Genomic DNA, 27,300 nt, shown 5'->3' with positions numbered 1-27,300 from the left:
TTCAACTAAAATGTTACAATCAGACTAAGTAATTTAAAACAACAAAAGAAGTCTCACTCATACCTCTATTGCCTGATGGCCACACAGAGGTGAGGCAGGAGCAGCTGCACAACTGTCAGCTCCTACGTGCTCTTTCCCAGTGAAATGCACCTAATATTGCTAATAAAAAAAGGACCAAGCCAAACAAAGCCCCAAACCCAGAGCAACAGGTTCATCCATCTTGAATATGTTTTTTGCCTAAGAAATACCAGGCATTTCTTGACATCAAAGCTTTCTGAATTAGGATGCGTTTTTCCTGCCAAAGTTACCTGATACTTCAGACCTAAGACATGCAAATTATCTTAATCTCATTGAAAAAAAATGTGTTTGCTTAACCTACTTACTAGGAAAACACTCCAGAAACATTCCTCGGCACAGCTGTGAAGATCTGTATCCTCAGAGAACTCCGTGGCTTTGAGTTCTTGTGCAAGTACAACCTGGTCACACCTGTCCAAAGATTCATATCTAACAGCTATCTTTTTAGCATTATCAAAACTTGAATTTTATTATGAAACCCACAAGGGTCCGCACCAGGAAATGCAAACAGCCTGCACTTCCATATTTCAGAAGAGTATTCCACACTGCCTTTTCCTATAAAACTCAGTTCATTGCTGACACTTCAACATTATTGTGGATCTTGGCTATAACTGGGACACTAGGACATTAGCAAGGAAATATGCTTGTTTCAAGCCATTTTCTTGGGACGAGATTTGGTTTTCGCAGGCTTACCTGCAGTACAAGCTCAAATATAAAGAAGTGGTTCAAAACATTTAGATCTATTTTGCCTTCTAATGCACACTTTGAATCTCTAAGATGACAAGGTAAGAATGTTTCATTTATAAGAAAGAGGCAAGCTAGGAAAGCAAGTTGATTGCCGCCAAGGTAAATAGTCTCTCCTTATCTATTATGAAGCTGCCAGAATGGAGTTTTACTTCTCTGAAAAATCCTTATTAAGCATTGCTGCTAAACAAAGTCTCTCCTCCTCTCCCACTTACACAGTACAAAAACATGTAATGCCCTATCTCTCCAAGCCTACTGTAAAGGTTAGCCAAAACTTGCTGCAATGGCCTTTGCAACAGCTTCTCTGCAATTATTCACCAGCACAAGAACACAGAGTACTCTTATCTTCTAAGGAAGAAAAGGTCACCCCACGTGTCAGATTTTCAATACAGAACTTTGAGCCTTTTTGTAAGTTTAGATCCCATAAAATCTAATTAAATCCAGCACTGTCACACTGAAGCAAAGGAAGGCATGTAACCATATGAGCATTCTCACTAAAACATTAACAGTCCTGCTTATGCAATACGGTATGACTAACCACATTATTCACCACATGGCTTTCCAACCCATTTACCCTTTCATTACCCAATTAAGATCTAATAATACAATACTACAAGTAAGCCTTCTAAGACATCAAAATACACATAAAGGTGAAGCATGAGTTTGTTTGTTGAGCCAGTAAATACATTTTGTTGTTGTTGTTGTTATTATTATTTAGAGTTCAAATTAAAGGGATTTTTCTTGTTGCAGAAAAATAAAGTGTGGGATACGTAATAAAAAAGACTACCGAAACAAGCATATCAGCTATAGAAAACTCACCTTCCAGCAGTGAAAGTAATACTTAGATCATACTTTGAAAATACAGCAGAAACAGCAACCTTAAGCTCTTTGTATAAGACCAAAGAGGTCAGAACTGTAACGATAATATAAATTTCTCTGACAGCATTCTTAGAAATTGTGATGCACTGTCATCATAAGATGTGAGGTACTAGCTACCCTCTTAAATCCATCAGCTTTCTTGCTGTCTCATACCTGAGCTACGGTAGCTGATCATGTGAACACTCCATAGCTGTTTCCAGAGCACTTGACAATTCTATTTGCACCACAGATGAGGGTGGAAGAAGGGGAAAAAATGTTATGACAGCAACATCTTACTGGCAAAAACCAAAGTTAAACAAAAATTGCAGATAGCTTATGAAATATCAGGAGATAAAATAACGAACTGTTATCTCCAATAGACCATTAAAAATTGTGTGGCTAAAACATTCAGCTACCAGAAGCCCTGTCCTAAAGCTTAGAATTTTGTAAAATACACCACTCTTCAAACATAAATATCCCCAGACTGCAGCAATTAAATACAGTATTCCACAACAGTATGTAACAGAAGTACCAGCACAGCAACCACACTCAGACTCTTAAACTGTCAGAAAAATACCAGTTTGATCGTTGCAAGGCAGAAGTTATTCCTAAAGATATGCAATACTCTTTCTAGCAGTCATAAGAGAAATTACTTGCCTCTCCCAAACGTGTGAAGTTCAGCAAATAAAAGAAAGCAAGCCTTGTTTTCCATCAGTAACTATTCTAAAGCAAATGTCCCAATTCATCAGACTCCACAGCAACTGCAAACTCCAACTATGGTCCTATACAGTATGTTAAAATGTTTAAGTGCAGAGATATAAGGCAGTAATTCCCTTGTTTTATAGGCTCGCTCTAAAAATATCCTGCAATGACTGTCAGCCACTAGTGAAAAGCAGGTCTCCTAAACACTCTATATGATATAAAGCAAGTTGAATTATACTACCTATAACAACTGAAAATAAGTTTTCTAAAGAAACACTAGCTGTGCCTTGTGGAAAGCAGTTCAAGCAATTCTGCTTTGCAGCTCATCTGCACGCATGTGAAGAATTTCAACTAACCAAGTCACGTCATTTCCAAGTGAATCATTTACATTTAGGGCAGCTAAATCTCAGACGACTAAACAGTTTTCAAACATGAACATCTCAGGTTTAAAAGGTATCTTTACAAATACACGTTGAATTTAGAAAATAAATTAGATATTAAAGAAAGTACAGAAAGGGCTGAAACAGTGGAAAAACATTTTCTTTAACTACCCAAATCCAAGAACCAAAGCTTGAAGTTAAATATGTCAGGCCTCACAAAAATAAATGCATTTTCAAAATTAAAAGAAAAGAACTTTAACAAGTAAAATAAGCATATTTTATTGGTAAATCAGTCACAAATCTAAGATTTTCATACTGGAGTTACTTCAGTAGGACCTGTGAGTGTTTTATAACCAAGTAATCAGTGTTTGAATAGACAAGGAATTGTATCCAGTACGGCAAACATCTGCTGCTTAGAAGTAGAAAAGGTCAAATATAAATCAGTCAATCAATCATACCTTTGTGCTATTGACCTGATCATTACCTACTTACTGTGAGTTGAGAAACATGTGAACACACACTGCATTTTTGGTTCTAGATCTCAAGGGAGAACAGAAACAGCAGACAAACAAGCTACGGATCCAGAGCACGCGTTTCAGGAACCAACACGCACTTTTAAACCAGATTACTTGGAGGATACATTTCAGCAAGATTTAAAAAAAAAAGTATTCATGCTGAAGCTTTACACAGTGTTTCATATACAATGGTCATGCTCAACACAAAAGTGAAAGCCACAGCATTCTGGACAACTGATCCAGCAACAGTGCTCTGCACCAGCACACAGCAGCCTTAAAAGTCTAGTCCACCAGTCCGCGTGGCCCACGTTCCCGAAACATTTTGCAGAACAAGCTATAAATTTGTATCAGCTTTACGAGAAGTCTTCAGTGGGAATGGATAGTAGCGCTGCCAAGTCTGTCAGCAAGTAGGATTCAGGTATAGAGAAACTAGATAAATCACACTAGGTAAATCCACAAGAATAATAGTATGCTCAGATGCAGAATGGGGAGTTACACAGAGTTCTCTGCTGGAAACAGTGATTTTTATTTTATTCATACATGCTCTCAAAAGCAAAGAGTTAAGTCACTGTTTACAGCTGATGCAAAATGTTCTGGAGTAGATTAAATTAAACCGATTTTAGAGATACAAGAGGATCTCACAAGAAGAAATGATTCCATGATAAAAACAGCAGAAAAAAGCACATGGAAGAAGGGCAAGAGAATGACCCTAACTATAAATAATGATGAACATGAATTCAGCTATTGCTATTGTTTAGGAAAGATAAGTCAGATGTTTAGTCCTCTAAAAATGTAACTGTCAAATAAGCAAACAGTAGTAAGAATTATTATGGAAGCAGCAGAGCAAAACCAGTAAGATGCCGCAACATAAGACCAGACTGCACTCAGCTTCAATACCACATAGTTCTTGTAGTTAACATACCCTTTCTGAAATGAAATGAAAAGGTGCAGAAGGGTAACGAGGATAATTAGGACTACATCACAGCTTCTGTTCAAGGACAGATTAAATACATCAAAGGTCTTTACCTCAGAAAAGCAATCTGCTGGTAGGGAGAGCTACAAAAATTATAGTATCACAAGTGTCAGAAAATGAACAGGAAATTATGATTTTCCAATTCTTACGTTGTAGAAATTGAGGAGAAACAATGGAATTTTCTAGCAGTCCAGGTTTCAAAATAAAAGAGTATTTCTCATATGCATATGCAATCAACTTGCACAATTCCTTGCCCCGGATATTTTGCAAACCAAAAATATAAAAGGATAAAAAAAAGTTTAATTATTTGATCAAAATTTCCAAAGGGTATTAGAAACTACAGTGGAGGTGAAGCCTCCCGTTCAGGAAATCACCCAGTCCAATCTGACCAGCTGGGAAGGCCTATTTCATGTCTGCCTTAACCTTATATTCTTCCCCGGGATCTAACACTGACTGTATCAGAGAGAATTACTGTGCTATGGCGCCTTTGTTGCGAACCAGCATAACTCACAAGCTGGTCTCCCTTCACCACCAAGTCAGCTGGCCAAACCCTGGTGTTACAGCTGTCACAGCAGAATTGTTAGCACCCAGCTACACCAGGACCAGCAAGAGCTGGCTTACTACACATGGTAAGAATCTCCCTTTCCCAAGCCCACAGAAGCAGAAGTTTCTATAGCTCAAGACATTTAAATGAAAACCAGCATGTGAATTTGCATATTCCGGATAGCTCACAAAATTGGAATTACTCTTGCAACAAGCCATGTGTGCACTAGTCAATCTCAATTAGCAAATGAAAGTTAGCTTAAACTGCCATGAAGTATGTGTGAGGAGAAATTAGCTCATACATTTACAAGATGACAGATGACTCCTTGTTATACCATTACTGCAGCAGGCCCAAGCACTTCAGTCAGTCACTGCTTGGCAGCTGTTTTGTGGCAGTTCAAGACACTTTGCTCACTCCCATCCTCCAACAGTTAGATAAATATAATTAAGGTCCTTTTATCTGTGCATTTTCTTCAGCACGTTCATGCTAAATCTGCCACACTTTTGACTGCAGCCAATGCAAACAGGAGGGTGAGTGTCACAAAAGGCATTTTTAATATTAATTTATAACTCAAAGTGAAATTGTGAAGGCTTTGCGTCAAGCTTTTGTGAAAATGGCAGGTTTTGATAATAAAAATGAGCCTAGAGAAAGATACAGTAACTTTTTCTGGCTGTTATATTTAATATTGGAAAATCATTTGATCATCTCTCAATAAGCCTAGCAACACAAAAGAGTTCACTTTCACATAGAAGATGGGCAGAATCTTCTTAGAGAACTCACTCTGGTGTCCAGCATAGCAACTGTGGTCGACTTGTAAGAATATAAATTTTTCTTCACAGAAATATTCTTATTTATTATATTAGGAATTAATGTTAACATTTGTACACCTGTCCAGCACAAGTTTTGAGTTGTTCCATAACTCTTTTCTCATAATAGCTCTTTGCAAAACATTACCGGGAACTAACAGGATTATTTCCCAAATCTGTTTGCTCTACATGAATGTAATCAAATTAGAAGCTAGCTTAACAAAGTCAGATACAAACTATAAATTCTTTTAAGCACACAGGATGCAATGTTTTCTGAATTCCCCCACCAGTTAAATACCTTTAAAAATATTCTGCATCCTCTCTAGAGTCTAATACAAGCCACATGTTTCATCGCTCACAGAAGAACTCACAAGATGTTTAAGGAATCTGTCACCACAGTCCCTACAAGAGGTGTCTAAACAGGGTACTCTAACGCAATTCCAGCTTTCTGGTACAATTTTGTATATACACAACTAGTATTCCTTATGATTACACAGCACGTAAAACCTCATTTCGTGCCTAACATTTCCCATGTTTGCTTACTGCAAAACCTTAAGAAGATCCAAGCACAACTTCCGTGGCACGCTTACTCAGTGATTTTGAAAATCAGATATGGCAACATAAAAGATTATATCTTTTAAAAGTATTTCACTTCATAAAATCCTGATAAGTGTAATTTGTGGCAAAAAATTCCCCAACCCCAGGTGTCATAGAATCAGTTACCAGAACATAATGTTCATATGACAGTAGCAAGAATATGTTGACTTGATGACTGACTGACCTTTTTTTCCTCAGGTTCTGCAATAGTACTTTTCTTAAAAATCCCTCTCACAAAATTCCTCTCTCAAAGCTATAACCTTGACTCCATGGATATACAAAAAAGTATGAACCTATGGGCTGAAAAAAAACCAGAGATATGATAAAGTGAAGTCCAATATGGGCTAAAAAAGGTTTCATCTGAGAACTTACGTCCTTTCTTCCCTGTATCTCAAAAGCCAATTAATTTTTAGATTATTTCAAGTGCTTCTTTTAAAGAACAACCCCACAATCTGAAATTGTTACACCGTTATACCAACTTCCCACAACTCCAGTCAAGGCTGGATTTTCCTTTGTTTATGGCAACAGACCTGAAGCTTCTCAGACCTATGCCAAAACCTTTTATCTTACTAACTTCAATGTTTGCATATTATCAGTTGGGGGTAACAGGGTGGGGGGGTGGGGGTGGGACGGGGATGGGGGGGGGGGGGGTGTGAATCTCAATGGAATTGGGGAGGACTTTGGGTGGGGGATTTTTCTGCTCCAAAAAAATTAAGGGATAAAAAGACAAATCAATCAGACTGCATTTAAGGTTTGGGTTTTTTTGGAAGAACTCCAAGTCAAGTTTTTCAGATTGGCTCTTATAAACAGATGCATACTTCCCTCCCTACTCCCTCTTCCTATTGCTTGGCATTTAAAGCCTTTTGCTTATAAGGATAGTAATGTTTGTCTTTATGGAGGCAGTAGATAGGAATTTAACTACTATTGCTAAGAAATGTCACAGGCGCTATTTTTTGAAATACTGACAGTAATCTCTCAGACATTTCCTTTCAGAGAAGTTACCAGGTTTCATTATGATCACCACAATTAGTAAGACATTATTGCTGATCAGTAATAATACACTATGAATCCACAATTACAAGCTCAGTGAGAAGTATCACATACAGCTTGAGATGTCTATCAATTCAGGGGTCCACATCCAAACCGGTTATTTATACTCCCATTAGACTCAGTGGAGAGAAAAAACAGTTCAGTTATACAAACCTACTTTAAGTATACCTAACAATGAAAATCTATTTCTCTAAACAAATAGCTCAGTAGACATTCAGATGGTTTCCACCCTTTTCACCTAATATCAAATTGATAATTACAAGATTCCTCCATGATAATGAAGATTTTTTAAAGAAAATGTAATTCAAGAAGTAGAAGCAATATGTTAAATTCTCTAACAATCTAGTCAAAATACTTGGTCTTTCCAGCACCACAATGAGATCTTAATTCCAGCCTGTAGACAACATTTAAACCAGTTAGTCCAATATAACATCCCGGGGGGGGAGGGGGGGAATCTCATTTCATTACCTGAGAGACACTGTTCCAAACTAGTAAAACTGCTTTACCTACTAACTGCACTGCAAACACTCACATCAGCATTTCAGCTTCTAGTCAAAATTAAATCTATGGTAATTTAGTACACAAGTCAAGTCTTTGGCTTAGAATATAATGGATTCAGCCTTACTGTACCACCTTCCTGGTCATAAAATATTGGGATCTTAATTCAACTTTTTTCTGTTAGCTTTCTCTTCCCCATATAAATTCCAACTAGCATACAGGTTTTATTATCTCTTTCAAGATCAGCATGGACTTTCTGCTACAATACAGACAAGTACTACAAACAAACATGCATTAAAAGCCAGAACAAGCCTTTGCATGTATGTTTTCCTTACAAGTTGTACTCACATCTCAAAATGGATTTTAAGAAAAGGTCACAATGTGCATCCTAATACCAACAGTTTAAAATAACCTTCACGTAATAATAAACAACCTCCACTGAAATTGTCTGTAGAATCTAGAAATTAAGATCAAAAGTGTTCCCATACTCTTAGTCCAGCAAGACACAGAACACTTATTAGTGAGACGAAGTTTAACCAACAGCAATTTAACAGTTGATCAATCACACATTCAAAAGACGAAGTTAGGACATGCATCTCAAAATGCTAGTGCTGCCTTTCAGGGTCCCAGTTTATCTATACAAGGAGCTAAGACTATCACCTTCTTCCACGAATACCGAAATCCCATAAATATTCACGTTCACAAAACTCCTGTTTTGCCATAACTCCCACCTAAGAGATTCTTAAACTACTGTGTTTATTTTAGCCCTGATCTGCAAATAAATGGTCAATTTAAGAAAAACAGCAGAAAAGTGTGAAAGAGTGCCTTCAATTTCAGCAAAAGCTTCAAATGAAAGGATAATTACAAGCAACATCTGCTGAATTAAGTCAGAAATATCTCAAGCCATCAGTAAAGCAGATTTTGTCAGCTAAAGACAGGTAAAAGCTACAGAAATATTGCATATTGTACTGCAATTGAGCACCTATTAATTTTATTTAAAAAAAGCTGCCAGCTGAGACACTGACAAAAAGACAAAGATGTCCATTATTCAAAGAAATTGAGCTCTTGGCTTTCTTGTTACTGTTGTTCAAATCCAGGAAGAAAGTCCAATATTAACATCATGCTGAACTACAGAGGTAAGTACAGAGAATACAGATCCCTAAAGCTGTCCTCACATTAGTTATGTTACTGGTATAGAAATTACCTCCCTCACTCCTGCCATGATCTTAAGCAAAATAGGATCCCATTTATCATCCATGGGATCACGCTTCCATCTCTTTCAGATGGTTAAACGTATCCCACAGCCACGCAGCAGGTCATGTTCTTCCAGAGGGAGATCAGACTGCCCATGAGTCAGTACCAGAGTACAGGCAGAGCTGCTGAGAACAGTGGCAATTCAGCAGCTCCACTGATGCCAACAGTCCTCACGAGCACACCAGTCTAACTGAATGACCTCGGCCAGGCTGGAACTGTGAAATGCATATGAAAACCATGTGGCTGCAGTAGCCTCGTGAGTCATACACTAGCTGTCATCTTCCCAACTTTAAATTGCTTGGCAAAGGAACAAGAAAAGTCAAACAGGAAACAACCAGGAAAACTGTCTTCATTCTCACTGGGCCTCATGTTCATCAGAGCAGTCAATGAAGCTTCAAGCTCAGCACAGACGGAAATATCACCCAACAATCCTGAAATCCTGCACCCACCAGCAGCCTTTCCATGTCTGCAGCACAGCACACTGCTACCAGTCACTCCTCAAAACCAGACACAGCACAGAGCAAGCGGTAGGTCAAAGTAACCAAGTCATCACTCGCAGGAGTTTCCTCTGAATAACACATTCAGATTCTACCATTGCCAGGCAATTGTGCATTGCCTGCCGATGGATGACCACAGTGGCAAGCAACAAATTTCACTCCTGGTATGAATGAGTTTGACATAGAAGCAGTATGAACTCTACAGCCTGGGCAAGTAGGAAATCATGCTGCTGCTGCCCAGGCTGGTAGATGAAATGATGCGCCTTGTTCTCCGTACCAAGATGGCAACACATCACCTTACTTCCACAAAAGACAGCTGCTTCTGGGGTGGCAACTGAGCTTGGAAGCAGAAGACAGGATGAAGAGGAAAGCAGTCTAAAAATGCCTGCAATGTAACAGCTGGTACCTAGCAGCAGGGCAGGCATGATAAGGACTTGCTGCAAAGGATATTGGGTATTATGCTGCCAGATTCACACAACCATAAAAGTCACAACTGTGTTATCTTCACCAGTGACTAGTCACAGGGTCCACTGATTTGAGCAGCACCTTGAATAAACTCAATTATTCTGGCAGGTGACTGTAGCGTAACTACTCCATTCATAGATCACCATTCTAACAGTGCCCTCTGTCTTCCCTTTCCAAGCCCAGAAACCATTAAAAAAAACCCCCAGTCTATTCCTTACAGAATGTGCAGTTGTCCCTTATACAATAGGCAGCTTATAGGACATTGATAATATGGATACCACCATTTAGAATGTCATTAAAATTATGTGGGAGACAACACCACCTTCCTTCACAGAGAATCAATTATACATTCCTCAATTATCCTACAGTTCCTCTATGTACATTAAACTTCACCTTATTTACTACATTCACAGGAATGGAACTTATGAGCAGGGGATGCAAATGGCGAGTCTGTGACATAGGTACGGAATTGAGATAGAAAGCCAGCTTATTCCACTCTAGGAAAATCGGATCTCCTAAGAAGTTGGCATAATCCCTTCTTGCTGGCAAGTTCCACAAGAGTGGATCTTGACCACAACCCCTGGGGGACCAAGCATCATCTTATGTCCCTTTGAAATTACCAAAGCCACGTTTCACCTGGCCAGAAAACATTAGTGCACGCGGCAGAACTTAGAAAGTGCATTCAAACCACACCATTGTTCCAGCAGCTTTAGCAATCTTCACCCCTGGTTAACTGATGGCAACTAGTGTCTTGCAAACATGCATCAACAAAGCGTTAACAAACCAAAGGTAGTCTACATCAGAGTGGGTAGGGTCTCCCTATGTGCATTTTCTAGCACTTGCTGCATGCAAATACCTCACATTACTTCTTAAAGGACAGATTTCATTTCAAAGGCTGATTGTCCATCAGGTGCCACTTACCTATATTACAGTGCCATCTTTCTACTCTACTTATGGTTTGTTCTGTATCTTCCCAGCTCAAACTTCACCTCCTGAGATCATCTACGCAGCATCTTACCTGCAGCTTTCTGGAGCTGCACACGTTGTACCAAACAAACAGCTACCACTATTAAAGGCAGTGGTCTCCTCCAGTAGTATTATTTTCTGGAAGAGGAAAGGGTTCTCAGACAAGAACTACAGAACTCCTCATCTCTCTCTAAGAGCTTTCTTTTGACATTTGTAGCAGCCTAGCTTACCACTGTAGATAGAGATGATGAAAGCATTTACATAAAGCCTTCCCTTCTAGATACAAGCATTTTATCAAACAGTTTTCCCAGCGTCGAGACTTGAGAAGTTGTATTCTGACTCAGAAAGAGCAGCATCGCAGAACTCCTATAAATTAGGAGAAGAAAAAGCCAAGTAGCTATTACAAATGTTTCTCTGGCCAATTTAGCCTCATGACAGTAAAATTATGCAAGTGTCTACAGGCGTTTGAATTACATGCCTCAAAAAGTACTGTTAGAAGCCACAAACCACCTTTCCTCAAATTTCACACCACGCATATTTAAGAGTTATGCCAAATTGATTTTTTCCAGTGGTTAGGCAAAGTTGATAAATTCACAAATATTACCCAAAAAGATCAATCATCTATGCAATAACATGTTCTTCAGTTATTTACACTCAATATTTTACATAAATAAGGCTTCTTCAATGAAATTTATCAAGCTGCAGAAGTAGTAACATAAGAATTTGCAAGGGCAGCCTAGTTTAGTCACTCAATCTTTCCTTTTAAGGAGAGCTGAAGTATTTGAACAAGTTCAGAGTTCTTAATAAGTTTTATATTCTTATCATTCCCTCACTGTCTATGAGAAAAATACTCTATAAAGAAAGAGGCCACATTTGCAAAAATCAGGTTCCCCTTTTCCACCTCTCTCTATTGTGAAATACGACCACTGGAAGTTGACCTCCAGCACTGTTTATACAGGGATTATATAGAAACATTTCTATAAAGTACACAGTGTCTGACTATACAAACAGACAGAACTTTCTTAGCATTTCCAAGTCTTGAGTTTGAGTGATACCAACACTATTAAGTGACAACAGTTTCCAGTACACTCATATTCACGTTGCCTGTTGGGAGTTCCTTGTCACAAGAAGGGGCTGCAGTCCATGCATCATGTCTGACAGCTACTGTGGGTTTTCTTTTTCCGTGCTCAGTCCTCATTTTCTTTCCTGTACTTAGTCGTCCCGTGTCCAACCTTAACTCATGGCTGAGTCCTGTCTTAGTCAGCCAACTTGCATTTTAGAAGCGTCTCAAGATTAAACATTACAGTCATGCTGGCTAGAAATAGACTTACTAGTGTTACAGGATGAAACCTCCTTAACCCTGAATCTATAGCAGACAGAATAGGATGAAATTCAGTATACCCAGGATTCTAAACCCCAAAGCTGAAAAGCAACTACAACTACAGAAATTTTTATTCCCATGACTCACAATATTTTAAAAACGTATTGACTTTGTGAACTACACCAGGCCTTTCTTATTACTTATGTAACTTCTCTCTCCCTCAAATCTTACAAAAAAAGTACTAAAGATGAAGGTGACAAAATAACTTCACAGTCTGGAATGAAATGCTTTTCATAGCCTCTAACGTGAACCTCTAAACTGCAACGGGCTGCTGTAACAAAGCCAAGATAACCGAGGCTATCTTGGATTGTCCTACAACCACACCCAGGAATGCAACGCATGCCAAAACTCAACAGTTGGTCACTGACGTAGGCGCAGGAGGAATCACAATGCGCACTGAATCAGTTTCTCACCACTGGAATAATACATTTAGGCTATAAATATCTAGTTCTGTAGATATGGGAGGAGATTAGAGCCGTATATAGGAGACCCAAATACTAATTACACACTGAGTAAAGTTTCAGCAATATAAAATGAAGGAAGAAGAGGAGATTCAGGAAGTGGGCTACTTTAAGGCATACGGCCTGCACACTCTGAACTCTCATGAAAACAGAGCAACCGAGAGATAAGGCTGTGGAAGAAATCAGGGGTTTGCACTACAAATTCCCCCATATATTACATACTGATGCATACAATCCTGTTACTGAATTCATCTTTTCTAGATAAAACAAGTAAATTTTGTGTGAAAAAATACATTAATTGGTAGCAGACTACCCTGTAACAGAAGACATGAAGATGAAGACAAAACACAAGTCTGTTTGACATACTGCTAGGCAAGGCTAAGGAACATCAGCAGCCAAGTTTTGTACTGCAAACCGAACTCTGCAGCAAGAGGCATTTCCATGTTTTCTGTCTCAGAGAGGGGCTGTAAGACTTGCAGTTGCTCTGCCTCATTCCTATCCTGCTTCTGCGGTGAAAAGTCGTAATATAGGTTACTAACTTGACAATGCACTCAGACTGAATACATGCTTTATTAAAATGAACTTCTATAATTCCTGATCTAGTAGTAACTTCCAGAATAATTGAGATTAATCTTTAAAAGTTTCAGTATTTCAAACAGCACGAGTTAAAACTTGGACACCAGTGCTGAGCAGATAAGCCAATTCCATCCTTCCTTATTATCTAATAAGGCAAAAGACCCAAAAAGATTTGAACGGCCAGGTAAACTAACTTCCCAGAACATACCTAAAATCTGCCCGTGCTTAAGATCATATACATAGATGAACATACATATGGTCTGCTCCAGTTTTTGCAGTTTAACTTGTTTTTACTCCAGTTTCTTTTTGTTTAATTGGTTGGGGGGGGGGGGGGTGTTCTACTAAGAATATTTTTACTTTTCAAAATATTCTCTGTAGTTAAGTGACTTTTCTACTAAGAAGGATTTTTGTAAATTTTGTTACTATTAAGGCCCTCTTCTGGAAGCCAACCTGAACTTATGAAACAGTTAAAATCTGAATAGATTAAAAAAAAAAACCTTACATTTCACAAGAGTCAGAACACCTAAAGCAAGCTTGTGAATTTTTTTCCTAAAGGGGTAGAGGGGTGGGGATTGTGCAGGACAGGATATTTGACATACTGATTTCCCTGATGCTAGAAAGAAGGTTAGAAAGCATTCCTAAAATACTGGATAGTCTTGAGGTTCACAGTAGGAGGTTATATTTCCTGCTGGATAATAATACTACGTTACACACAAAAACAGTTATGTTGGTAAAATTAAAATAGCTACAACATGTGAAAGCTGTCAGCAGAGCTCCCCTTCTCTCTGAAGGGAGACTCCAGAAGGGACTAAGGGAATTGCAAGACACCAGCAAGAAAGATGACCGAACACCTCTGTAAAACCTAAGCATCCCAGGTTGATGCACATTATGTAAAGTTAATCCATCCTCACCCCAGTGCAAAATCAGAACCGAGTCCTCTGGCTCTAATTCTCATACAATTATTTTGGGAATGGGGAAGAAAAGAAGTAATGTGCTTTTTGGAGATATAGTTAGCTACAGATTATGGGAGCAGTCAGTGAGTGTCAGTATCACTGACTATGCATTACGTCCTAGGTCTGAGGAGGAAAAAAATAAGGAAATAAGGACTAAAACATGAGTAAAATGAAATTACTTCATCGTTAGCACAGCTATTGCTAAGTGGCACCTTATCTAGCTTTTAAGGTGGCTAATATTGACAGACATCACAGAAGAAATAGATTTTAAGTAGAAATCTGAATATTAATAGCATTATGGATCAGCTTATTGAGTATGATGTTTAAAAGCAAATCCAAGTAAGGCTCAAGTCTTCAAACCAGAGAAACATTCAAATTTATCTACTAAATACAATGTAAAAACCCCCAGTGTTTATTTAATACATTTCAAAGGTTCAAACTGTTTCAACATATCAGTAACTAGTAACCAATTTTCTGAATCTATTGTAAGTGGTTAAAGATTTCCACTATAAATAATATTTATAATTGTACTCAAAGATCTCACTAAATTTAAAGGTTTTGGTAGAGATGAGTTCAGAGAACTTGAAAAGCACTTCTACACAATGTTCTCAGCTACATTAGGATGCACATTTAAAAAAGGAATAAACTCAACATCTCTCAAATTTTAAAAAACTTGCAAAATCTTAAGGTAAAAAGATGCGGTATTCAGTTTTTAAGAAACGAAGGGGAAGTTCACAAGCTTAGTTCAGGGAATAAACACATTACTCAACTGGTCAAAGAAAGCAGAACTAACCAAGGGTACATTGTCATACCTAATTCATTCAGAAGTGCTAACAAATACCTCCCTTAATAATCTGAATCCAGTCCATCCAGGATTTGAAAAGAAAAGCCTCCTATGAAACACTCACTTTTACCTATAGAATTAAGTTGTTGGTTGTACTTAACTTACCATTTGAAAAAAATGTCTGCTGTTTTAAGAAGTCCACTGATTACTACCCACACAGACTTGGCCAGTTACACTACACACAAATAAATCCAGATGATATAATTCTCCAAAATTCAGAGCATGAAAAGGTAAACCTCTGCAAGACAGAGAGCGTAAGGTGAGAATGCGGCTGTGACACAGGCTTCGTTGGACAGACTGCCCCGAGACACTCCCTGCAAATTCTCTTCACCGCCCACATCCCCTCGTGTTAGGTACACAGACGCGACACGCAACAGGAAGGGCCTGGACAGCCTTCGTTCTGGGTCAGGTACACTGATACGCTTCTGGGAAATCTAAACAAACTGGACATGGCCTTGGGTCAAAATAAAGGCTACGCCCGAGGTACCTAACTTGCATCTGTAAGACACTGCAGTGCACACAAACTGAAGCCATCTTCAGCTGTCTGTTTTTGCACAGGTTTTGGTAGCACCTACACCAGTTCTCAGACACCCAACTCCCAGGAAAACATTTTGTAAGAGACTACTACAATCATAATACATTAGGACATCTCTATTAGAAGCAGTAGCTATATCCTGCTATAGAAACTAGCACAGCTTACCGTGACTGCCATTTATTACATTCCATCAGATGCAGCACTGACACTGTCTACATAAAGTTAAAAATATTTTTTTTTTTTTGTTCTGCAGTTAACATGCTCATAAACTACATCCTTCCATGACAGAGAACGTAAACCAGCGGTTTTTAGCAGGCAATAACAGTCCTGTTGGATACAAAACATAAGTGAGATCTTCAATGACACCATAGCTTTTCTGCAAACCCTGAGCAGTTGCATCAGTGGGACAGGCCACTGCAGGTTCCTTGCTCTCTACAGGAGATGCCTCATTTTCCTCTGCATCTCTAAGGCATGCACAAAGCTTACCCAGCTCCAGCTATGCTCACTGATAACCTAAGAAAACTTGCCAAAACAACTGGCAAGGAACAGGGTAACGTCCAGAGTAAAACATTTTAAATAGTCTCTCGTGTATGTAAACCGTGTAGCATGTTTAGTTCTATAAATTGAATCGAGTGTTATTTCTGAATCCTGCTTTCACCTATGGTGTCCAAGCTTGTCGTATGACTGATGCAGCTACTTTACTCTTCAGCACACACCTAAAAGTAACTGTGCAGAAGAAAGGATCTCTAGGCATACTAATAAGACAGTTACAAGCCTAGACAGCAGGAAGTTTCAGCCTATTTCAAAGGAGCGTAACGCTTAATGGAAGCATAGAGGCCTACAATTACGCAGTTAAGTCCCAATATACATTTTTACAAGATTACAGCTGGAAAAATTCACCTGTCCTGTGAAGGAAAGAAGCCAAAAGGCAGAAGAGATATTGAGAGAGTCATGAAAACATTCTCAGAATTTCTCAATTCAGCCTTGAATTACAACAGTCACTGGTGGTTTTTGTGCTCCCTCAAAATATTCAGTCAACATGGTTTACCTAGACAATAAAGACTGGAGCAAGTATCTGGACTAAGTATCTCTAGAAAAGGGGTCTGCAAATACTTACAAATACTTTTTTTTTTTAATGTCAGAAAACAAAAAAACAATTTTTGGTTGTAACTACCAGGGTCATTTGATATTGGTATACACCAGCCTGTGCATTTTTGTCCAGTTTTCTTAAACAAACCTACTTATTCCATCATGCCAGGTACAAGCTAAGGCTTGCACACTGGATTAAAAGCACAGGAGTAGAACCCTGCATAACTGTATGAACCCTGAACAAGCTGTTACTGGGTTTAGAGAGATCAAGTAATAAGATGCACATGTCCCAGAAGAGTAGGGACTAATTATCCATCTGAAAATTAGAGAGCACCCAGCTGCAGAGAGCCAGCTTCAAAGAGAGTGGAAGAGAGAGGATTCCCAGACAGCAGCTCTGTTACTGTGGGAAGTAACATACTGCTGCCATCCACTAAGATGCACCACCCTTACTGAAAGACGCTGTTGTATGACAAAAAGTTCACTATAATATACGTACCTCTTTTTCTAGATATTTTCTGTAAAATATCCCATCCCTTTTCCATTGCATGTGCAATTATTTGATAAGAGCACTTCTCTGGATTACTACTTCTCACATTAAGGCGTTAAGCAGCCCCAAATCAGCAGAACAGTATAGCTATAACTGGAGAAATGAGTTTGCCTTGTAACTGTATCAAATCTAATCTTTTGTAAGAAGCTTTAAAATAAGATTGAGGTATTGAATTTAAGATAAAGATTCAGAGTCCAATCTTAACATTGAACAATTAATTTTTGCCAACATATGCTTTTTTTTTTAAACTAGGGAAAGGATTTTACAGGTCCCAAATTCTGACTACCTAACCACGGAAAAGGAACATCATCATGAATTTATACCCACACACAAAAAAACTGGGGAAGTGCTTTCCAATAGCATTACATGAGGTGATAAATTACATCTGGAATTTCAGGCCCTTGAGAGAGTTCTCAATATTGAAAAAACAGCACAGAAAAAACACACAAGCTATACAATAACAAGATACCATTTATTACATAGGAGCTCATCAGCAATTTGGGGGTTGTTTTGGTTTTACATATCCAAAGCTATTAAGATCATTATGCACCATCTACTGTATATGCCACATCTAGTTTATTTGACCAGTTCAGTTTACTGGCTGGTACAAAAGGCTTTGTCACATCTGCACCCTTTCCTGCAAGGAGGAGGCACACCTTTATCTAAACCGAGCTAAGCAGGATGAATAGGATTAAAAAGGAAACATTACTCAGCCTTACTGGTATTTTGTCTCTCAATATCTCTTAAATAGTGATATTATTATATTAATAGTTTATCATGGCATCTGCTTAACCCTATCAAAAGTCTGGTAATTCACCTTGAAAAAAAGTTTGACAAGCTACTGTGAAAACCCAACAAAAGTCTAAAATGCTTTTTGCTATGGTAGGAAAGAGTATAATAAGCAAAACAAGCCCCTCCTTCAATTTGTATAAGGGTTGTGGAGGTGGGGGGAAGGGGAGAGAATAACACACCACTTTTCTCTCACTTTAACTTTCTGGCAGTTGCATGGAAAAAGTACATACACATGCACCAAGTCAATCTGTAAACTGAAGAACACAGGTTGTTCTAAACATTATTGGGGAATAAAACAATTTGCAAGACTCCTGAGGGAAAAATGCTTCCTGAGGATTCACAAAATCATCACTCCCATTCGGAAAGTGGAAGGGAACCTGATCAACCTGAAAAGATGCAGTTTTAATTCCAAACTAAAGTATACTGTAAAATTTACATAGACTGCAATTATGGTTGCCGGGGGGGGGAGGGGGGGAGGGCAGGGGGGAAGTAGCAGGTATTATTGAATTTGAGATTCCAAGAGCAATTCTTACAGTTACAGAATTTAAGTTGAGCTTTAGGCAAAACCATCCAACCACTTCCCAAAAGCTGGGGCAGCAGAGGCAGTGACTCCAAGACGACATATTTAGAGCACACAGAATCCACATACCACTACTTATTCTATAATTAAACACCAAAACAAGATGCTATTATGAACACAATGTCTCTGACAACACACCACATTCAGATGGATACTGAAATATCTTTATAGATAACTGAACTTGATCTAATCTGGAGTTGGTATTTCCTGGCCAATGATGACTAACTCCTCTAAACCATCATTAAGTATCAGGAAATACCCACCCCCAACATCAATTACTATTTAAACATATACCAAAGTGTTATGTTTTGAACACATTCTCATAGCAAAATATCCTATAGGCAAATGTGTGTGTGTGTGTGGGGAACAACCTTCCACCAGACTTGAGGTAACCAAAGTACAAAATCAAGTCCTAATATTAATAGCAAAAAGTAAGTTAGGGCCAGACTTCCAGCTCGCTTAACTTGCAAAGTTTTGCTGCAGAATACTGCTGGGCTCTTACACAGTCTTACCTCACTCCCTTCATCCACACACAAAAATGCTTCCTGAATTAAATCAATCCAAATCACTATTATGCTTGGGACTATGGGTTAAAGAAGAGCTTGGACTAGTACTGTATGTACTTTGCATAGTGAGGACAAAGGTCTTCAGAGACCCCAGCGCCGCTCCGCTGTGCCCTTCCGTCACAGCTTCCCAGGTGGACTGCCCTGCTGCCCCTACCGATTTCAATCCTCAGCAACCCACGCAAAGAAGAGAGACAGACGAAAGCGCCTCTCTGCAAACTCCGGCCTCAAGGAGAATTCATGCCTTTTCATCTCTATTTTCCGTTCCATTAAAAACAGCAGAGGAAAGAAAGCACTTCTCAGCTTAAAAAAAGAAACAACCCATGATATCAATCCAGTAAGTGAAAGGCAACATCACATTTATATTCAGGAAGGCTCAGGAGTGGACAATTGTCCTCTTCATTTCTGTACAAACCAAAATTAAAGACTCTCAGTAGGAAAGTCACAGCTATAATCCCCCATCTCCCTGAACTAACAAAAAGTTTTCATCACAGTAGTCAACACACCACTGTGTTGTGAATTTTAAATCTAATCCAAATAGCCTACCCACCCTGCCTCCCATGGTTTCCTCTTCTATCCTTTTCCCTTTTTTTTTCCCCTCCCTTTAAAGGGAAAAGATTTGCTTTACAGCTGCCACAAGTGCACCAAAATTATGTCTAGTTTACTTAGAATTACAAAATAATGATAATCCCTGATGAAATTTCTAGGTGCTATTAATTACTGTACCATTTTTCTATTAGAATTCTACATATTTCGCTTAAGTTGGCATGTGGCTTTCTGCAAGTCTTAATTAAATCCTAAATTCCTAGCAAGTATCAGTATTTAAGACTTCTACCTTGAAGCAAGTCTACAGCTTTGTATTAACAATGATTTTGTTTCAAAGGACATTCTGGTCAGTCAGAGTCTACTGCCTGAATAGAGTAGGTTTTTGTTTGGGTTTTTTTTGAAAACATGAAAAATCAAACCTCTTATGAAAACTGATATTCATTCCTAACCCTCCTCCCAAAAGAGCTAACCACTTATCAAACCATTGCATTAGATCTTCTGGCAGCCTTTTTAGTTGTAATCAGAGATCAGGTTTACATTCAGATCTTAGGGAAAAAAACAACAACCACACAGCATGACACACACACCCCCCTTCATAATTTCATTTTAAGTTAGAAGACAGCTCCTTTGCACTCATCTGAAAGCGTGTTATATGTCATCAGTAAAATGGGATCCAGCTTTTTTGGAAAACACTTTCAGGACAGATTTTCTAGACCAGCACCCCCATAAGCAGAGTGCTACACCTGGGAAAACACATTAAACTGCTGGTTCAGAATTTAGTGTGCAAGCCAGTGAGCAAATAAGCCCAATCTTCATTAGCTGGCATGATACCTTCTGCATTCCTTGTGTCAAGTAGTTCCTGAAATGTTACATCCATGCCACTTAAATTAAACTAGTGACTCTCCTTCAAATTGGGAAATGTATGTAGTGAGCAGCAGTAACCCAAGTAATCCAACAGCAGTTCTCACCTAACACCAACTCACAGCCCCATAAGGACAGAAGGGAGGTGCTCCACAGAAGTCCATAACAAGACTTCCAGCAGAAAACACAGCTTTAAAAGGAAATCAAAAAATCCCCACCAACCCAGCCCTCTAATTCTACTATAAAGTTGTTTACTAGTCAGTATATATAGATGTGAAGGATGTAAATTAAGAGTCATGATGGGGGGGGGGGGGGGGGAGGAAACAAACAAAAATCACCAAAAAAAAATCCCCCTCAATGTTTATCTTGTTACATTTAAAACAGCTGTGTCACATGGAGTACAACAACCTGCTAAACTATATCTACAAAGCAAGGGTAGAGTTTTAAACTGATTAGTACAAAGGTCTTCAAGAAATTGAGCTTTCATAAATTACAGCTTTGCACACACTCCAGTTTACAACACGGACTTTGTAAAGATTTGAGGCTTTTGCAGCGACGTGTTTCTGAGTACACAACAATATGAGGAAGTGTTGTAGCTGATACCCCTCTTCTCTGCAGACAATCACATATCAAAGGTGCATCATTGTTTAAAATGGCTCCAGTTCTTAAGGATGAAGATCTATTCCTTGTCCTGCCTTGACCTCAAGGGAGGGACACACTGTCCTCCAAAACATCCTGTCAGGAAAGCAGTAACAAGCGTGCAAATTTGGAGATTAGGATAATAAATATAGTTTTGCTAGTTACTTATTTTGGCTTCCAAAAAAATTATTGTCTAAGAACATCGAGGCTTTTCTAACCAAGTCTTGTCCACTTCAGAAATCCTGGTGAACATGTCCACTTCTGCAGCTGCAGGGAACTAGGAACAATATATTTGTTAAGCTCTGTATGTGGCGGTCTTATGTGAAGGCTTTCATTTGTTACATCCATTCTGTTTTAGTCACATGTTTCCTGAAATTGGTTTAGCAGAACAAAATATTTATTTCCTATTTCTTCCAATATAGAGATTTGGAATTTATCAGAATATAGTCCACGTCTGTTCACTAAGGAAACTGTAATCATCTGTTTAGGAAAGATGGGATGTTTTCTGCTTTTATGGCTTTTTCTGTGTTTTCTTTTTTAGGACTACATCCCCAAACCTGTGAGGAGATGGTCATGACATAAGGAACAAGGTCAACGCGTATTTTGATCAGGCTCATTTTCCCTGTTTCTTAGTATTGGCACCAAGTCCTTATAGAACAAGCTGTTTAGGTCAACAATAAACTGCAGGGCTCCTAAATGAACTGGTAATATTTTACCAATTTCCCTCCTAAGAAAAAGTACTGCTTTACTGGTCAAAGAGTGTTATCTTCTTAAGTACACAATAAACAAAAAGATTGGCCCAGACTACTTGAATGACTACTTCAAATGTGGTTTTAATGTGTTTTTATTATTAGACCTTTATATTTAGTTACCATTTCTCCCAAAGATGGGGCACCGATCTCTGCATTTTTCTTGAAGTTTATGCAAATAGAGGGCATTAAGCAACAGTATTTCAATTTTTTTTAGTAAAATGTCTACTGAAAACTACGTAAGAGCTTCATTCAGTGAGATTTGGTTTAGTTCTATAAACCCTTAAAAATGTTTACTGGAGTGAGATAGTTGGACAAGCTTGCTCTCATATTTAGTTCAATTACCAAGTGTCAGCAATCAGTTTGTATTTCTAGATATTTGCATTTGAAACTGAGATGGGGAAGAAAAAAAGCTGGCAGTAAGATATCAAACAGTTAATATATTTTCCAGTTCAAGCTTTTAATACATTAGATAAAACACATTACCTCAGTTTTTAACATCAGATTAAAACAACAGCTAAGAATTTTTGAGGGACAGAACATCGTTTTATCAAATAGCAAAGAGAATTGTGCAAGCGACGCACAGCAAAACACAGAGCCAAGTCACAGAGTCAAAATTTGAGCTTGCATGTATTAAATCCTAGTTCAAACAGTGAAGCACACTTACATACTGTACTTTTTACACAATGACAAAGCAAATCACATAATCCAGACTGAATAAACCAGATGCCAAGATTTACAGATTCCGGTTACATTCCTTATAATATATACACACACCCTTTTCCTATAAAGCAAAGCAAGATCGAGATCTCTGTTTTTCAGGAACTAAAAGTATTGTGAAATTCACAAATGCTATTTTAAATAGTGATAAAATATGTTAGTAGATAGAAAAGATTCATAAACATAAATTTTTAGAAAGCCCAGCTATATTATGAGCTGCTACTTGGGCTTTGTACAAACTTGCAGCAAAAAAAAAATTCACTTCTTCAAAGAGTTGTTACAAAACTGTTTTGCTTTCACTGTATTTTTAGGGTTCCGCTTAAATTGCACTGGGCAAGATCTAAGTGCAAAAGTTAGCTCTTGAGGTCCAATTTCAGATTGAGCAAAGTTTATCAAAAAACCTTGGCTGATCTTTTATAACCTCCTGGACTCCTTACCTGCTTGTAATGCTATGGTTCACATATTACACTGTGCCATAATTAACCCTATTTCAAATGAGAACCACCTCTGTTAAAACACTTAACTGTATTGCCACTTCAGAATCTTCAGCAAACTACATAGCAGTCACTCTACTGCACATATCAGGGAGCTGACGAACTACCACCCCTTTAAAAAAAATCAACCCCATTTAATTCCTGCTTGGATCTAGACATCTGGAATCAAGTATATACATGAGGAAGAATCATACAGCTGCAACTGTATAAATATTTTTCTCATCAATTCCCTGCCAAGAGCATCTCAAAATTCTAAGATCAATTTCATAGACAAGAAATAAAACTCAGGTCACACAGGCAGACAGGCTTCTAGAATCTGGGTACCCACATTTGGGGTAAGTGAGAGAGGTATTCCAGGGCCAACATACAGTCTCATCTTGGATCAAATTTTCCAGATTTTGTTTCCTATGAACTTCTAGGGTGGAGCTGCTGTCTCCTTAAATTGGCATAATGATTATCACTGGTTTTATCATAAGAATTTCTGGCATCCACTTCAAACAACAATCCAGCAGACAACACACATTCCAGCTTGCATTATTAGGATTAAAACAGGAATCTCTTTCCATTGACATATTCCTTCCAACAAGGATTATCTAAGCAATTGCCAAACGGATTGCAATTGATTGCAGTATGATGATGCATAGGCACTGAGGTATATTTGTCAACAGAAAATGCTGCAGCAAATTCAAGTCTTCAGAAGTTTGATTTATAAATAAGTTTGAGAATGCCCCTTTAACAGTGGTTATAAAACAGTACCTTGGAATCCATAGAGCATATGGAACAATATTTCTAGATTCAGTACACCAGGAGAGATTATTTTTTTGTTAAACCTCCAGCCAACCAGCCTGCCTTCTCATACAAACTCGTGATACTTGTGCAGCTTCATTGTCTAAATGAATACATGTGGACATCAGATATCACTGATGCACTAATAAAATCCACTCTTAGCTGTGCCAAAGCTACCAAGCCAACATAAGTAAAAAGATAACCACAGAAGCCCGTGAAGGTGGTGTGTGTATCAAACATCCGCGTCAAGTATTAGTGGCACCAAGTTAAAATTTTTCTTTGCATAATCACATTAATCAAGCTATATTTTTTTTATTTTGGCTTAACTATGTTGATGCGTATCACCATTCCAGAGACCACCTATAATTTAGAAACTTGTGATGGCTTTTTCAGTCATACACCACCATACATGAAAGAACAAAGCCATGGAAGGACGTCACAGTCTCAGACCATGATAAAGATGTACTACAACAGACCAGCACAAAACCCTAAAATAACAGAAATTGATACATTGGGCTTTTTAGCAGAAAAGAGCATCATTTGCAGCATATAGCTATTCCAAGTTTTTCTCTTGAAGCTTGTGAACTGTTACCTGCTTCTACGACTGGATGCATCACTGATACTACAAAACTGTTGCTTTTTGCTCCTTCAAGCAAGTGTAGTCACATTAGATTTTTGCTTTATAAGGTTTATGAAAACCTTCCAGAGTTCACACAACCCCTGCTTACTGTGCAAGTTTGGGCATGACAATCAATCCAGGTCATCTTCTTCAAGTCCTTCTTTTGTACTCCAATTTCTTGTATCAAATGCTTTACATGGCTATATACAAGATGTTTAACGTACACCCCCAACAGTTCTATTAAAGCTATTTTGGTTACCCATAAACACAGACAACTTAAGGAGTCTGTTTCTAGCACTCCTCTTAGCCTTCATACTCAAAGGCTTTGTCTCTTCACAACCCACTTTTTATGCAACCATTAACAATAACGTAAAGCACAACACTAGTTCTGAAGACTTAAAGACAGCTGGACAAGATGTTGCATTTTCATGAAGAAGTAACTTGCAAACCGCATGCAACTTGTGGCAGCAGGGCAGACTGTACCAAGCATAATAGACCGTGGGTTCAGCAACACAGAGCTAGACAGCAGCAACCCTGTAAGATTTCAAGGGGCAAATCATTACATAAGCTGCGATTAAAACCGCTTGCACATTCCTTGCTTCATTGAACTCTGACATCAAGTAACATCCATAATGTTACTTGATTACCAAATAATGGTCCAGAGCTGTGAAAATCGCCTCCTCGACACTTCAAGTACCCTTAAAATAAATGTTTTAGTTTCGTTATCACATTCTTCTCTAGGACTTTGATAGCTCTCTCCAAACAGTTTTGCATATTTTCAGTCTAATCACCACGCTTGAATGGCAGTATGCTGCCCAAGCCCAAATACAAGCAGTCTGCCAGCAGCCGGCAATGGTACGAACAGTGAAGTACAGGGACAACAGTACTGGAATGCAGACACCCTTCTAGCAGATTTGCTTGTTGAACCTTTTTGAACATGAGGTTCCTGTCAGCCCATTTCTTCAGCCCATCAAGGTCCCTCTGAATGGCAGCACAACCGTCTGTTGTGTCATCCGGTCCTCCCAATTTTGTATCATCTGCAAACTTGCTGAGGGTGCACTCTGTCCCATCTTGCAGGTCATTAACAAAGATGTTAAACAGCCCAGGCCTTCCTATCAACCCCTAGGGTACACCACTAGTAATTGGTCTCCAGCTGGACTTTGTGCCACCGCTCACAACCCTTTGAGCCCAGCATTTCAGACAGTTTGCAATCCACCTCACTGTCTACTTATCTAGCCTGTACGTCATCAGCTAGATTGTCAATGAGGGTGTTAAGGGAGAAAATGCAAAAAGCACTGTTAAAGTCAAACAATATCAACTGTTCTTCCCTCATCCACCAACCTAGTCATTTCATCACAGAATGCTCACAGGTTGGTCAAACACTATTTCGCCTTCATAAATCCATGATGTCTATTGCTAATCACCGTCTTGTCCTCCATATGTTTGGAAATGGCTTCACAGGAGAATTTGCTCCATCATCTTCCCAGGGATCAAGATGAGGCTGATCAGTCTGTAAATCCCTAGCCCTTCTCACCCTTCTTGGAGACAAGAGTGACATTTGCTTTCTTCCAGTCCTCAGGAATTGTCTTCTATTGTCGCAGTCTTTAAAAAATAATTGAGAGTGGCTTTGCTACGACATCAGCTCCCTCAACACTCATAGGTGCATTCCGTCAGGTCCCATGGACTTCCTTATAGCAAATTTGTTTAAATGTTCCCTTACCTGGTCCTTCTCTACCGAGGCTAAGTCTTCATTGCACCAGACTTTCCCACTAGTCTCCGAGGCCTAGGACTCCAGAAAGCAAATCTTACCAATAAAGACCAAGGCAAAAAAGGCATCAAGTACCTCAGCTTTTTCCATGTTTTCCCTAGTATTCCTTTGGCTGCCAATATATTTGCAGAAGCCCTTCATGTCCCTGAACACTTACCTGAAAACTGAGGTCCAAAGCCACTCCCAGTCATCTTTTCTACATTCCATTACTGTCATTCCTCCCACACACACAAACAGAAGGTGCAGTTAAGTTCAGATTCGAAAAAGTACAAAATAAGGGAAAAGGTACTTCTTGAAAAACTTCTTATTGGGCATATTCTAAGTTAACCATTTTAATACAATACAAACAAATCAAGGGAACCTTGACTAACTGGTTAGAATTAGCTCCAAATTGCCTCTCTACCCTGCTTAACCTTACAACACAAGTATCAGGCTAATGATGGCTAAGTTGGCTCCAGCAGTCAAAAATAGAGAGCCTGACTGACAGATGTGATACACACTGAAATGAACGTGATTAGGTAGCGAGACGGTAGCTGTCTCCTCAACAGCAGCACGACTTCCCTATTTATAACCATGATGAAAGTGAATTGTTACTTTCAGGAAACTGAAATGATGCATCCCTGTGGTTATGTATTCTGGTGTTTTAGAACATACAGCTCTTTCATCTTATGTATCAACCCATACCTTACAGCCTGCCCTGCATTTCTAGGGCACGGCACTGTCATACGTATGTCAAGAGGTAAAGTGTTAGAACAAATAATTTAAACAACTCACTAGGTCTGGATAGCATGCATTAAAGAGCTCTGACTGTACACAGCAAGTGACTGAGCTACTAATATGCACATACTGAAGCCAGCTTTTATGCCACAGGAT

General features: G+C 38.7%; 1 protein-coding gene across 14 annotated transcripts in view; it reads right to left on the bottom strand.

Annotated features, from left to right (window-relative positions):
* NUMB (NUMB endocytic adaptor protein) overlaps nucleotides 1-27,300 on the bottom strand; it is a 98,297-nt gene that overhangs the window by 43,814 nt on the left and 27,183 nt on the right. The window contains exon 1 of one of the 14 annotated variants that reach the window (XM_076344721.1): nucleotides 15,245-15,382. The exons of 10 other annotated variants lie outside the window; for them this stretch is intronic. The gene's annotated coding sequence lies outside the window, so the exon portion shown is untranslated. 3 more of the 14 variants (XM_076344720.1, XM_076344718.1, XM_076344719.1) reach the window with 3 other exon arrangements.

This window comes from Aptenodytes patagonicus, chromosome 7 (assembly GCF_965638725.1).
Source record: "Aptenodytes patagonicus chromosome 7, bAptPat1.pri.cur, whole genome shotgun sequence".
In the NCBI taxonomy this organism is placed as follows: Eukaryota; Metazoa; Chordata; class Aves; order Sphenisciformes; family Spheniscidae; genus Aptenodytes; species Aptenodytes patagonicus.
This window is presented reverse-complemented; position numbering and strand designations above follow the sequence as displayed.